The sequence below is a fragment of the Schistocerca americana genome, chromosome 6 (genome assembly GCF_021461395.2).
Source record: "Schistocerca americana isolate TAMUIC-IGC-003095 chromosome 6, iqSchAmer2.1, whole genome shotgun sequence".
In the NCBI taxonomy this organism is placed as follows: Eukaryota; Metazoa; Arthropoda; class Insecta; order Orthoptera; family Acrididae; genus Schistocerca; species Schistocerca americana.
In genome coordinates, this window is record NC_060124.1 from 516843438 (window position 1) to 516856278 (window position 12841).

Genomic DNA, 12841 nt, shown 5'->3' on the forward strand with positions numbered 1-12841 from the left:
TCGCTTGGGGATTTGTGCGAAAAGGTGTCTGTTGTATTCAATCACGATGCAATTTCTGTGTTTCGTCGTCGATTAGAAGGTCCAAGGGTTACAGTAAACCTACTGTTTTGCGTCAGATACCGCTACTGGACACCCAGGAAAGATTCCAAGCACAGACCGCAAGCAACGTTACTTTCGTGGACAGACGTCGGCTTGGTGCTGCTTGTATTCAATCCCGATATAATTGCTGTGTTTCGTGGTCGATACGAAGATCCAAGGGTTACAGTAAACCTGCAGTGGTGCATCGAAAACAACTAGTGGACTCCCGGAACTGGTATGGGCACAGATCCTTTGAAGCGTTACTCGCTTGGACTTTAGGAGAAATGGTGTCTGTTGTATTATATTCCGATGCAATTTCTGTGTTTCGTCGTCGACTAGACGGTCCAAGGGTTACAGTAAACCTGCTGTTTTGCGTCGGAAACAGCTACTGGACACCCAGGAAAGATTCCAAGCACAGACCGTAAGCAACGTTACTCTCGTGGACAGACGTCGGCTTGGTGCTGGTGGTATTCAATCCCGATTTAATTGCTCTTTATCGCGGTCGATACGAAGGTCCAAGGGATACAGTTAACCCATCAGTGGTGCATCGGAAATAACTACTGGACTCTCGGAACTGGTACTAGGCACAGAACCTTTGAAGTGTTACTCGCTTGGACTTTAGGCGAAATGGTGTCTGTTGAATTCAATCCCGAAGGATGTTCTGTGTTTAGTTGTCGACTAGAAGGTACAAGGGTTACAGTAAACCTGCTGTTTTGCGTCGGGAACAGCTACTGGACACCCAGGGAAGATTCCAAGTACAGCCTGTTTCAATCGCTACTCCCGTGGACACACGTCGGCATGTAGCTGGTTGTATTCAATTGAGATATAAGTTCTGTGTTTCGTGGTCAATGTCGAAGTCCAAGGGTTACAGTAAACCTGCAATGGTGCATCGTAAACAACTACTCGCCTACCGGAACTGGTACTAAACACAGAATCCTTGAAGCGTTACTCGCTTGGACTTTAGGCGAAATGGAGTCTGTTGTATTCAATCCCGATACAATTTCTTTGTTTCTTTGTCGACTAGAACGTCCAAGCGTTACAGTAAACCTGCTGTTTTGCGTCGGAAACAGCTACTGGACACCCAGGAAAGATTCCAAGCACAGACCGTAAGGAACGTTACTGTCGTGGACATACGTCGGCATTTTGCTGTTTGTATTCAATCCCGATGTAATTGCTGTGCTTCGTGGTCGATACGAAGGTCCAAGGGTTACAGTAAACCGGCAGTGTTGCTTCGGAAACAACTAGTGGACTCCCGGAACTGGTATTGGCGCAGAACCTTTGAAGCGTAACTCGCTTAGACTTTAGGGGTTCTGGTATCTGTTGTATTCAATCCCGATGCAATTTAGGTGTTTCGTCATCGACTGGAAGGTCCAAGGGTTACAATAAATCTGCTGTTTTGCGTCGGAAACAGCTACTGGACACCCAAGAAAGATTCCAAGCACAGACCAGAAGCAACGTTACTCCCGTGGACAGACGTCGGCATGGTGCTGGTTGTATTCAATCCCGATTTAATTGCTGCGTTTCGTGGTTAATATGAAGGCCCAAGTGTTACAGTAAACCTCCAGTGGTGCATCGGAAAGAACTACTGGACTCCCAGAACTGGTACTAGGCACAGGACCTTTGAAGCCTTACTCGCTTGGACTTTAGGCGAAATGGTATCTGTAGTATTCAATCCTTATGCAATTACTGAGTTTTGTCGACGACTAGAAAGTCCAAGGGTTACGGTAAACCTGCTGTTTCCGTCGGAAACTGCAACTGGACACCCAGGAAAGATTCCAAGCACAGACCGTTTCAATCAGTACTCCCGTGGACAGACGTCGGCATTTTGCTGGTTGTATTCAATCCCGATACATTTGCTGCGTTTCATGGTCGATATGGAGGTCCAAGGGTTACAGTAAAACTGCTGTGTTGCATCGGAAACAACTACTGGACTCCCGGAACTGATACTAGGCACAGAAGCTTTCAAGCGTTACTCGCTTGGAGTTTTGTGCGAAAAGGTGTCTGTTGTATTCAATCCCGATGCAATTTCTGTGTTTCTTCGTCGACTAGAAGGTCCAAGGGTTACAGTAAACCTACTGTTTTGCGTCAGATACCGCTACTGGACACCCAGGAAAGATTCCAAGCACAGACCGCAAGCAACGTTACTTTCGTGGACAGACGTCGGCTTGGTGCTGGTTGTATTCAATCCCGATATAATTGCTGTGTTTCGTGGTCGATACGAAGATCCAAGGGTTACAGTAAACCTGCAGTGGTGCATCGAAAACAACTAGTGGACTCCCGGAACTGGTATGGGCACAGATCCTTTGAAGCGTTACTCGCTTGGACTTTAGGAGAAATGGTGTCTGTTGTATTATATTCCGATGCAATTTCTGTGTTTCGTCGTCGACTAGACGGTCCAAGGGTTACAGTAAACCTGCTGTTTTGCGTCGGAAACAGCTACTGGACACCCAGGAAAGATTCCAAGCACAGACCGTAAGCAACGTTACTCTCGTGGACAGACGTCGGCTTGGTGCTGGTGGTATTCAATCCCGATTTAATTGCTCTTTATCGCGGTCGATACGAAGGTCCAAGGGATACAGTTAACCCATCAGTGGTGCATCGGAAATAACTACTGGACTCTCGGAACTGGTACTAGGCACAGAACCTTTAAAGTGTTACTCGCTTGGACTTTAGGCGAAATGGTGTCTGTTGAATTCAATCCCGAAGGATGTTCTGTGTTTAGTTGTCGACTAGAAGGTCCAAGGGTTACAGTAAACCTGCTGTTTTGCGTCGGGAACAGCTACTGGACACCCAGGGAAGATTCCAAGTACAGCCTGTTTCAATCGCTACTCCCGTGGACACACGTCGGCATGTAGCTGGCTGTATTCAATTGAGATATAAGTTCTGTGTTTCGTGGTCAATGTCGAAGTCCAAGGGTTAGAGTAAACCTGCAATGGTGCATCGTAAACAACTACTCGCCTAGCGGAACTGGTACTAAACACAGAATCCTTGAAGCGTTACTCGCTAGGACTTTAGGCGAAATGGAGTCTGTTGTATTCAATCCCGATACAATTTCTTTGTTTCTTTGTCGACTAGAACGTCCAAGGGTTACAGTAAACCTGCTGTTTTGCGTCGGAAACAGCTACTGGACACCCAGGAAAGATTCCAAGCACAGCCCGTTTCAGTCGTTACTCAGGTGGACAGACGTTGGCTTGGTGCTGGTTGTATTCAAATCCGATATAATTTCTGTGTTTCGTGGACAATGTGGAGAATCAAGGGTTACAGTAAACCTGCAGTGGTGCATCGGATACAACTACTGGACTCCCGGATCTGGTACAAGGCACAGGACCTATGAAGCTTTCCTCACTTGGACTTTAGGCGAAATGGTGTCTGTAGTATTCAAACCCTATGCAATTACTGTGTTTTGTCGTCGACTAGAAGGTCCAAGGTTACAATAAATCTGCTGTTAGCGTCAGAAACAGCTACTGAACACTCAGGAAAGATTCCAAGCATAGACCGCTTCAATCGTTACTCCCGTGGACAGACGTCGGCGTGGTGCTGGTTGTATTCAATCCCGATATAATTCCTGTGTTTCGTGGTCAATATGAAGGTCCAAGGGTTTCAGTAAACCTGCAGTGGTACATCGGAAACAACTACTGGGCTCCCGGAACTGGTAGTAGGCACAGAATCTTTGATGCGTTACTCGCTTGGACTTTAGGCGAAATGGTGTCTGTTGTATCCAATCCCGATGCAATTTCTGTGTTTCGTCATCGGCTAGAAGGTCCAAGGGTTACAGTAAACCTGCTGTTTTGGTCGGAAACAGCTACTGGACACCCAGGAAAGATTACAAGCACAGACCGTAAGTAACGTTACTCCCGTGGACAGACGTCGGCATGATGCATGTTGTATTCAATCCCGATATAATTGCTGCGTTTCGTGGTCAATATGAAGGTCCAAGGGTTTCAGTAAACCTGCAGTGGTACATTGGAAGCTACTGCTGGGCTCCCGGAACTGGTACTAAGCACAGAACCTTTGATGCGTTACTCGCTTGGACTTTAGGCGAAATGGTGTCTGTTGTATTCAATACCGATGCAATTTCTGTGTTTCGTCATCGGCTAGAAGGTCCAAGGGTTACAGTAAACCTGCTGTTTAGGTCGGAAACAGCTACTGGACATCCTGGAAAGATTCCAAGCACAGACCGTAAGCAACGTTACTCCCGTGGACAGACGTTGGCATGGTGCATGTTGTATATAATTCCGATATAATTGCTGTGTTTCGTTGTCAATATGAAGGCCCAAGGGTTACAGTTTACCTTCAGTGGTCCACCGGAAACAACTACTTTACTCCCGGAACTTGTAAAAGGCACAGAATCTTTGAAGCGTTACTCGCTTGGACTTTAGGCGAAATGGTGTCTGTTGTATTCAATCCCGATGCAATTTCTGTGTTTCGTCTTCGACAACAAGTCCAAGGGTTACAGTAAACCTGCTGTTTTTCGTCGGAAACAGCTACCGGACATCCAGGATAGATTCCATGCACAGACCGCAAGCAACGTTACTCCCGAGGACAGTCGTCGGCATGGTGCATGTTGTATTCAATCCCGATATATTTCCTGTATTTCGTGGTCAGTATGAATATCCAAGGGTTTCAGTAAACCTGCAGTGGTACATCGGAAACAACTACTGGGCTCCCGGAACTGGAACTAGGCACAGAACCTTTGAAGCGTTACTCGCTTGGACCTTAGGCGAAATGGTGTCTGTTGTATTCAATCCCGATGCAATTTCTGTGTTTTTCCTCTTCGACTAGAATGTGCAAGGGGTTACAGTAAATCTGCTGTTTTGGTCAGAAACAGCTACTGGACACCCAGGAAAGATTCCAAGCACAGACCATAAGTAACGTTACTCCCGTGGACAGACGTCGTCATGATGCATGGCGTATTCAGACCCGATATAATGGCTGTGTTTCGTGGTCTATATAAGGTCCAAGTGTTACAGTTTACCTGCAGTGGTGCATCGGAAACAACTACTGGACTCCCGGAACTTGTACTAGGCACGGAACCTAAGAAGCGTTTCTCGCTTGGACTTTAGGCCAAATGGTGTCCGTTGTATTCAATCCCGATGCTATTTCTACGTTTCGTCGTCGACAAGAATGTCCAAGGGTTACAGTAAACACGCTGTTTTGCGTTGGAAACACCTACTGGACACCCAGGAATAATTCCAAGCACAGACCGTAAGCAACATTACTCCTGTGGACATACGTCGGCATGGTGCTGGTTGTATTCAATCCCAATATAATTGCTGTGTTTCGTGGTCAATAAGAAGGTCCAGGGGTTACAGTAAGCCTGCAGTGGTGCATCGGAAACAACTACTGGACTCCCAGAACTGGTACTAGGCACAGGACCTTTGAAGCCTTACTCGCTTGGACTTTAGGCGAAATGGTGTCTGTAGTATTCAATCCTTATGCAATTACTGAGTTTTGTCGACGACTAGAAGGTCCAAGGGTTACCGTAAACCTGCTGTTTCCGTCGGAAACTGCTACTGGACACCCAGGAAAGATTCCAAGCACAGACCGTTTCAATCAGTACTCCCGTGGACAGACGTCGGCATTTTGCTGGTTGTATTCAATCCCGATACATTTGCTGCGTTTCATGGTCGATATGGAGGTCCAAGGGTTACAGTAAAACTGCTGTGTTGCATCGGAAACAACTACTGGACTCCCGGAACTGATACTAGGCACAGAAGCTTTCAAGCGTTACTCGCTTGGGGATTTGTGCGAAAAGGTGTCTGTTGTATTCAATCACGATGCAATTTCTGTGTTTCGTCGTCGACTAGAAGGTCCAAGGGTTACAGTAAACCTACTGTTTTGCGTCAGATACCGCTACTGGACACCCAGGAAAGATTCCAAGCACAGACCGCAAGCAACGTTACTTTCGTGGACAGACGTCGGCTTGGTGCTGCTTGTATTCAATCCCGATATAATTGCTGTGTTTCGTGGTCGATACGAAGATCCAAGGGTTACAGTAAACCTGCAGTGGTGCATCGAAAACAACTAGTGGACTCCCGGAACTGGTATGGGCACAGATCCTTTGAAGCGTTACTCGCTTGGACTTTAGGAGAAATGGTGTCTGTTGTATTATATTCCGATGCAATTTCTGTGTTTCGTCGTCGACTAGACGGTCCAAGGGTTACAGTAAACCTGCTGTTTTGCGTCGGAAACAGCTACTGGACACCCAGGAAAGATTCCAAGCACAGACCGTAAGCAACGTTACTCTCGTGGACAGACGTCGGCTTGGTGCTGGTGGTATTCAATCCCGATTTAATTGCTCTTTATCGCGGTCGATACGAAGGTCCAAGGGATACAGTTAACCCATCAGTGGTGCATCGGAAATAACTACTGGACTCTCGGAACTGGTACTAGGCACAGAACCTTTGAAGTGTTACTCGCTTGGACTTTAGGCGAAATGGTGTCTGTTGAATTCAATCCCGAAGGATGTTCTGTGTTTAGTTGTCGACTAGAAGGTACAAGGGTTACAGTAAACCTGCTGTTTTGCGTCGGGAACAGCTACTGGACACCCAGGGAAGATTCCAAGTACAGCCTGTTTCAATCGCTACTCCCGTGGACACACGTCGGCATGTAGCTGGTTGTATTCAATTGAGATATAAGTTCTGTGTTTCGTGGTCAATGTCGAAGTCCAAGGGTTACAGTAAACCTGCAATGGTGCATCGTAAACAACTACTCGCCTACCGGAACTGGTACTAAACACAGAATCCTTGAAGCGTTACTCGCTTGGACTTTAGGCGAAATGGAGTCTGTTGTATTCAATCCCGATACAATTTCTTTGTTTCTTTGTCGACTAGAACGTCCAAGGGTTACAGTAAACCTGCTGTTTTGCGTCGGAAACAGCTACTGGACACCCAGGAAAGATTCCAAGCACAGGCCGTTTCAGTCGTTACTCAGGTGGACAGACGTTGGCTTGGTGCTGGTTGTATTCAAATCCGATATAATTTCTGTGTTTCGTGGACAATGTGGAGAATCAAGAGTTACAGTAAACCTGCAGTGGTGCATCGGATACAACTACTGGACTCCCGGATCTGGTACTAGGCACAGGACCTATGAAGCTTTCCTCACTTGGGCTTTAGGCGAAATGGTGTCTGTAGTATTCATACCCTATGCAATTACTGTGTTTTGTCGTCGACTAGAAGTTCCAAGGTTACAATAAATCTGCTGTTAGCGTCAGAAACAGCTACTGAACACTCAGGAAAGATTCCAAGCACAGACCGCTTCAATCGTTACTCCCGTGGACAGACGTCGGCGTGGTGCTGGTTGTATTCAATCCCGATTTAATTGCCGTGTTTCGTGGTCAATATGATGGTCCAAGGGTTACAGTAAACCTGCAGTGGTGCATCGGAAACAACTACAGGACAGCAGGAACTGGTACTAGGCACAGAACCTTTGAAGCGTTACTCGCTTGGACGTTAGGCGAAATGGAGTCTGTTGTATTCAATCCCGATGCAATTTCTATGTTTCTTCGTCGACTAGAAGGTCCAAGGGTTATAGTAAACCTACTGTTTTGCGTCGGATACCGCTACTGGACACCCAGAACAGATTCCAAGCACAGACCGTGAGCAACGTTACTCTCGTGGACAGACGACGGCATTTTGCTGGTTACATTCAATCCCGACATAATTGCTGTGCTTCGTGGTCGATACGAAGGTCCAAGGGTTACAGTAAACCGGCAGTGGTGCATCAGAAACAACTAGTGGTCTCCCGGAATTGGTATTGGCACAGAACCTTTGAAGCGTTACTCACTTGGACTTTACGCGAAATGGTGTCTGTTGTATTCAATCCCGATGCAATTTCTGTGTTTCGTCGTCGACTAGAAGGTCCAAGGGTTACATTAATCCTGCTGTTTTGCGTCGGAGACAGCTACTGGACACCCAGGAAAGACTCCAAGCACGGTCCGTAAGCAACGACACTCTCGTGGACAGTCCTCGGCTTGGTGCTGGTTGTATTCATTCCCGATATAATTGCTTTGTTTCGTGGTCGATACGAAGGTCCAAGGGTTACAGTAAACCTGCTGATTTGCGTCGGAAACAGCTACTGGACACCCAGGAAAGACACCAAGCACAGACCGTTTCATTCGATACTCCCGTGGACAGACGTAGCCATGGTGCTGGTTGAATTCAACTCCGATATAATTTCTGTGTTTCGTGGTCAATGTGAAAGTCCAAGGGTTACAGTAAACCTGCAGTGGTGCATCGGATGCAACTACTGGACTCCCGGAACTGGTACTAGGCACAGAACCTTTGAAGCGTTACTCGCATGGACATTAGGCGAAATGGTGTCTGTTGTATTCCATCCCGATGTTATTTCTGTGTTTCGTCGTCGACTATAAGGTCCATGGGTTACAGTAATCCTGCAGTTTTGCGTCGGATACAGCTACTGGACACCCAGGACAGACTCCAAGCACAGACCGTTTCATTCGATATTCCCGGGGACAGACGTCGGCATGGTGCATGTTGTATTCAATCCCAATATAAATGCTGTGTTTCGTGGTCAATATGAAGGCCCAAAGGTTAAAGTAAACCCTCAGCGGTGCATCGGAAACAACTACTGGACTCCCGGAACTGGTACTAAGCGCAGAACCTTTGAAGCGTTCCTCGCTAGGACTTTAGGCGAAATGGTGTCTGTAGTATTCAATCCCTATGCAATTACTGTGTTTTGTCGTCGACTAGAAGGACCAAGGCTTACAGTAAACCTGCTGTTTGCGTCCGAAACAGCTACTGGGCACCCAGGAAAGATTCAAATCACAGACCGTAAGCAGCGTTACTCAAGTGGACAGACGTCGGCATGGTGCTGGTTGTATTCAATCCCGATATAATTTCTGTGTCTCGTGGTCAATATGAAGGTCCAAGGGTTACTGTAAACCTGCAGTGGTGCATCGGAAAGAACTACTGGTTTCCCGGAACAAGTACTAAGCGCAGAACCTTTGAAGCGTTCCTCGCTGGGACTTTAGGCGAAATGGTGTCTGTAGTATTCAGTCCTTGTGCAATTTCTGTGTTTTGTCGTCGACTAGAAGGTCCAAGGGTTACAGTAAACCTGCTGTTTGCGTCCGAAACAGCTACTGGACACCCAGGAAAGATTCCAAGCACTGACCGTTTCAATCGTTACTCCCGTAGACAGAATCGGCTTGGTGATGGTTGTATCAAAATCCGATATAATATTTGTGTTTCGTGGTCAATGTGGAGAATCAAGAGTTACAGTAAACATGCAGAGGTGCATCGGAAAAAACTACTGGACTCCCGGACCTGGTACTAGGCACAGAATCATTGAAGTGTTACTCGCTTGGACTTTAGGCGAAATGGTGTCTGTTGTATTCAATCCCGAAGCAATTTCTGTGTTTCGTTTTCAACTAGTAGGTCCAGGGGTTACAGTAAACCTTCTGTTTTGCGTCACAAACAGCCACTGGAGACCCAGGAAAGATTCCAATCACAGACCGTAAGCAACGTTACTCCCATGGATAGACGTCGGCATGGTGCTGGTTGTATTCAATCTCGATGTAGTTTCTGTGTTTCTAGGTCAATATGAAGGTCCAAGGGTTACAGTAAACCTGCTGTGGTGCATTGGAAACAACTACTGAACACCCGGAACTGGTACTAGGCACAGAACCTTTGAAGCGTTCCTCGCTTGGACTTTAGTGCGAAATAGTGTCTGTTGTATTCTATCCCGATGCAATTTCTGTGTTTCTTCGTCGACTAGAAGGACCAAGGGTTACAGTAAACCTGCTGGTTTGCGTCGGAATCCGCTACTGGACACCCAGGAAAATTTTCCAAGCACAATCCGTAGGCAACGATAGTCTCGTGGACAGACGTCGGCTTGGTGCTGGTTGTATTCAATCCCGATGTAATTGCTGTGTTTCGTGGTCAATGTCGAAGTCCAAGGGATACAGTAAACCTGCAATGGTGCATCGGAAACAACTACTGGACTCCCGGAACTGGTACTAGGCACATAGCCTTTGCAGCGTTACTCGCTTGGACTTTAGGCGAAGTGGTATCTGTTGTATTCATTCTCGATACAATTTCTGTGTTTCGTCGTCGACTACTAGGACCAAGGGTTACATTACACCTGCTGTTTTGCGTCGGAAACCGCTACTGGACACCCAGGAAAGATTCCAAGCACAGTCCGTAGGCAACGATACTCTCGCGACACAGAAATTTTGAAGCGTTACTCGCTTGGACTTCAGGCGATATGGTGTCTGTTGTATCCAATCCCGATGAAATATCTGTGTTTCTTCATCGACTAGAAGGTCCAAGGGGCTAAAGTTAACCTGCAGTTTTAAGTCGGAAACAGCTACTGGACACCCAGGATAGACTCCAAGCACAGATCGTTTCAGTCGTTACTCCCGTGGTCAGACGTCGGCATGGTGCATGTTGTATTCAATTCCGATATAATTTCTGTGTTTCGTGGTCAATGTGAAGGTCCAGGGGATACAGTAAACCTGCAGTGGTGCATCGGAAACAACTACTGGACTCCCGGAACTGGTGCTAGGCACAGAACTTTTGAAGTGTTACTCGCTTGGACTTTAAGCGAAATGGTGTCTGTTGTATTCAATCCCGAAGCAATATCTGTGTTTCGTTGTCGACTACATGGTCCAAGGGTTACAGTAAACCTGCAGTTGTGCATCGGAAACAACTACTGGACTCCCGGAACTGGTAGTAGGATGAGGACCTTTAAAGCGTAACTCGCTTTGACTTTATGCGAAATGGTGTCTGTTGTATTCAATCCCGACGCAATTTCTGTGTTTCGTCGTCGAGAGGAAGGTCCAGGGTTTACAGTAAACCTGCAGTTTCGCGTCGGAAACAGCTACTGGACACCCAGGAAAGATTCCAAGTACAGACGGTTCCAATCTTTACTCCCGTGGACAGACGTCGGTATGGTGCAGGTTGTAATCAATTCCGATATAATTTCTGTGTTTCGTGGTCGGTGTGGGGGTCCATGAGTTACAGTGAACCTGTGTTGGTGCATCGGAAATAACTACTGGACTCTCAAAACTGGTACTAGGCACAGAACCTTTGAAGCGTTACTCGCTTGGACTTTAGGCGAAATGGGGTCTGTTGTATTCAATCCCGATGCAATTTGTGTGTTTCGTCGTCGACTAGAAGGCCCAAGGGTTACAGTAAATATGATGTTTTGCGACGGTAACAGCTACTGGACACCCTGGAAAGTTTCCAAGCACAAACCGTAAACAACGTAACTCCCGTGGACAGACGTTGGCATGGTGTTGGTTGTATTCAATCCCGATTTAATTGCTGTGTTTCGTGGTCAATGTGAAGGTCCAAGGGTTACAGTAAACCTGCAGTGGTGCATCGGAAACAACTACTGGACTCCCGGAACTGGTACTAGGCACAGAAGCGTTGAAGCGTTACTCGCATGGACTTTAGGCGAAATAGTGTCTTTTGTATTTTATTCAATCCCTATGCAATATCTGTGTTTTTTCGTCGACTAGAAGTTCCAAGGGTTACAGTATACCTGCTGTTGTTCGTCGAAAACAGCTACAGGATTGCTGCGTTTCGTGGTTAATATGAAGGCCCAAGTGTTACAGTAAACCTGCAGTGGTGCATCGGGAACAACTTCTGGTCTCCCGGAACTGGTACTAGGCACAGAACTTTTGAAGCGTTACTCGCTTGGACTTTAGGCCAAATGGTGTTCGTTGTATTCAATCCCGATGCAATTTCTGTGTTTCGTCGTCGACTAGAAGGTCCAAGGGTTACAGTAAACCTACTGTTTAGCGTCGGAAACAGCTACTGGACACCCAGGAGAGATTCCAAGCACAGACCGTTTCAATCGTTAGTCCCGGGTACAGACGTCGGCATGGTTCATGTTGTATTGAATTCCGATATAATTTCTGTGTTTCGTGGACAATGTGAAGGTTCAAGGGTTACAGTAAAGATGCAGTGGTGAATACAAAGAGACTACTAAACTATCAGAATTGGTACTAGGCACAGAACTTTTGAAGCGTTACTTGCTTCGACTTTGGCCAAATTGTGTCTGTTGTATTCAATCCTGATGCAATTTCTGAGTTTCGTCGTCGACTACTAGGTCCACGGGTTACAGTAAAGCTGCACGTTGCGTCGCAATCAGCTACTGGACACCCAGGAACGATTCCAAGCACAGACAGTAAGTAACGTTACTCCCGTGGAGAGACGTCGGCATGGTGGTCGTTGTATTCAATGCCGGATTAATTGCTGTGTTTCGTGATCAATATGATGGTCCAAGGGTTACAGTATACCTGCAGTGGTGCATCGGAAGCAACTACTGGACTCCCGGGACTGGTACTAGGCACAGAATCTTTGAAGCGTTACTCGCTTCGACTTTAGGCGAAATGGTGTCTGTTGTATTCAATCCCGATGCAATTTCTGTGTTTCGTCGTCGACTAGAAGGTCCAAGGGTTACAGTAAACCTGCTGTTTTGCGTCGGAAACAGCTACTGGACACCCAAAAAAGATTCCAAGCACAGACCATTTCAATCGTTACTCCCGTGGGTAGACGTCGGCATGGTGCATGTTGTATTCAATTTCGATATAATTTCTGTGTTTCGTGGTTAATGTGATGGTCCAAGGGTTACAGTAAACCTGCAGTGGTGCATCGGAAACAACTACTGGACTCCCGGAACTGGTACTAGGCACAGAACTTTTGAAGCGTTACTCGCTTGGACTTTAGTCGAAATGGTGTCTGTTGTATAGAATCCCGATGCAATTTCTGTGTTTCGTCGTCGACTAGAAGGTCCA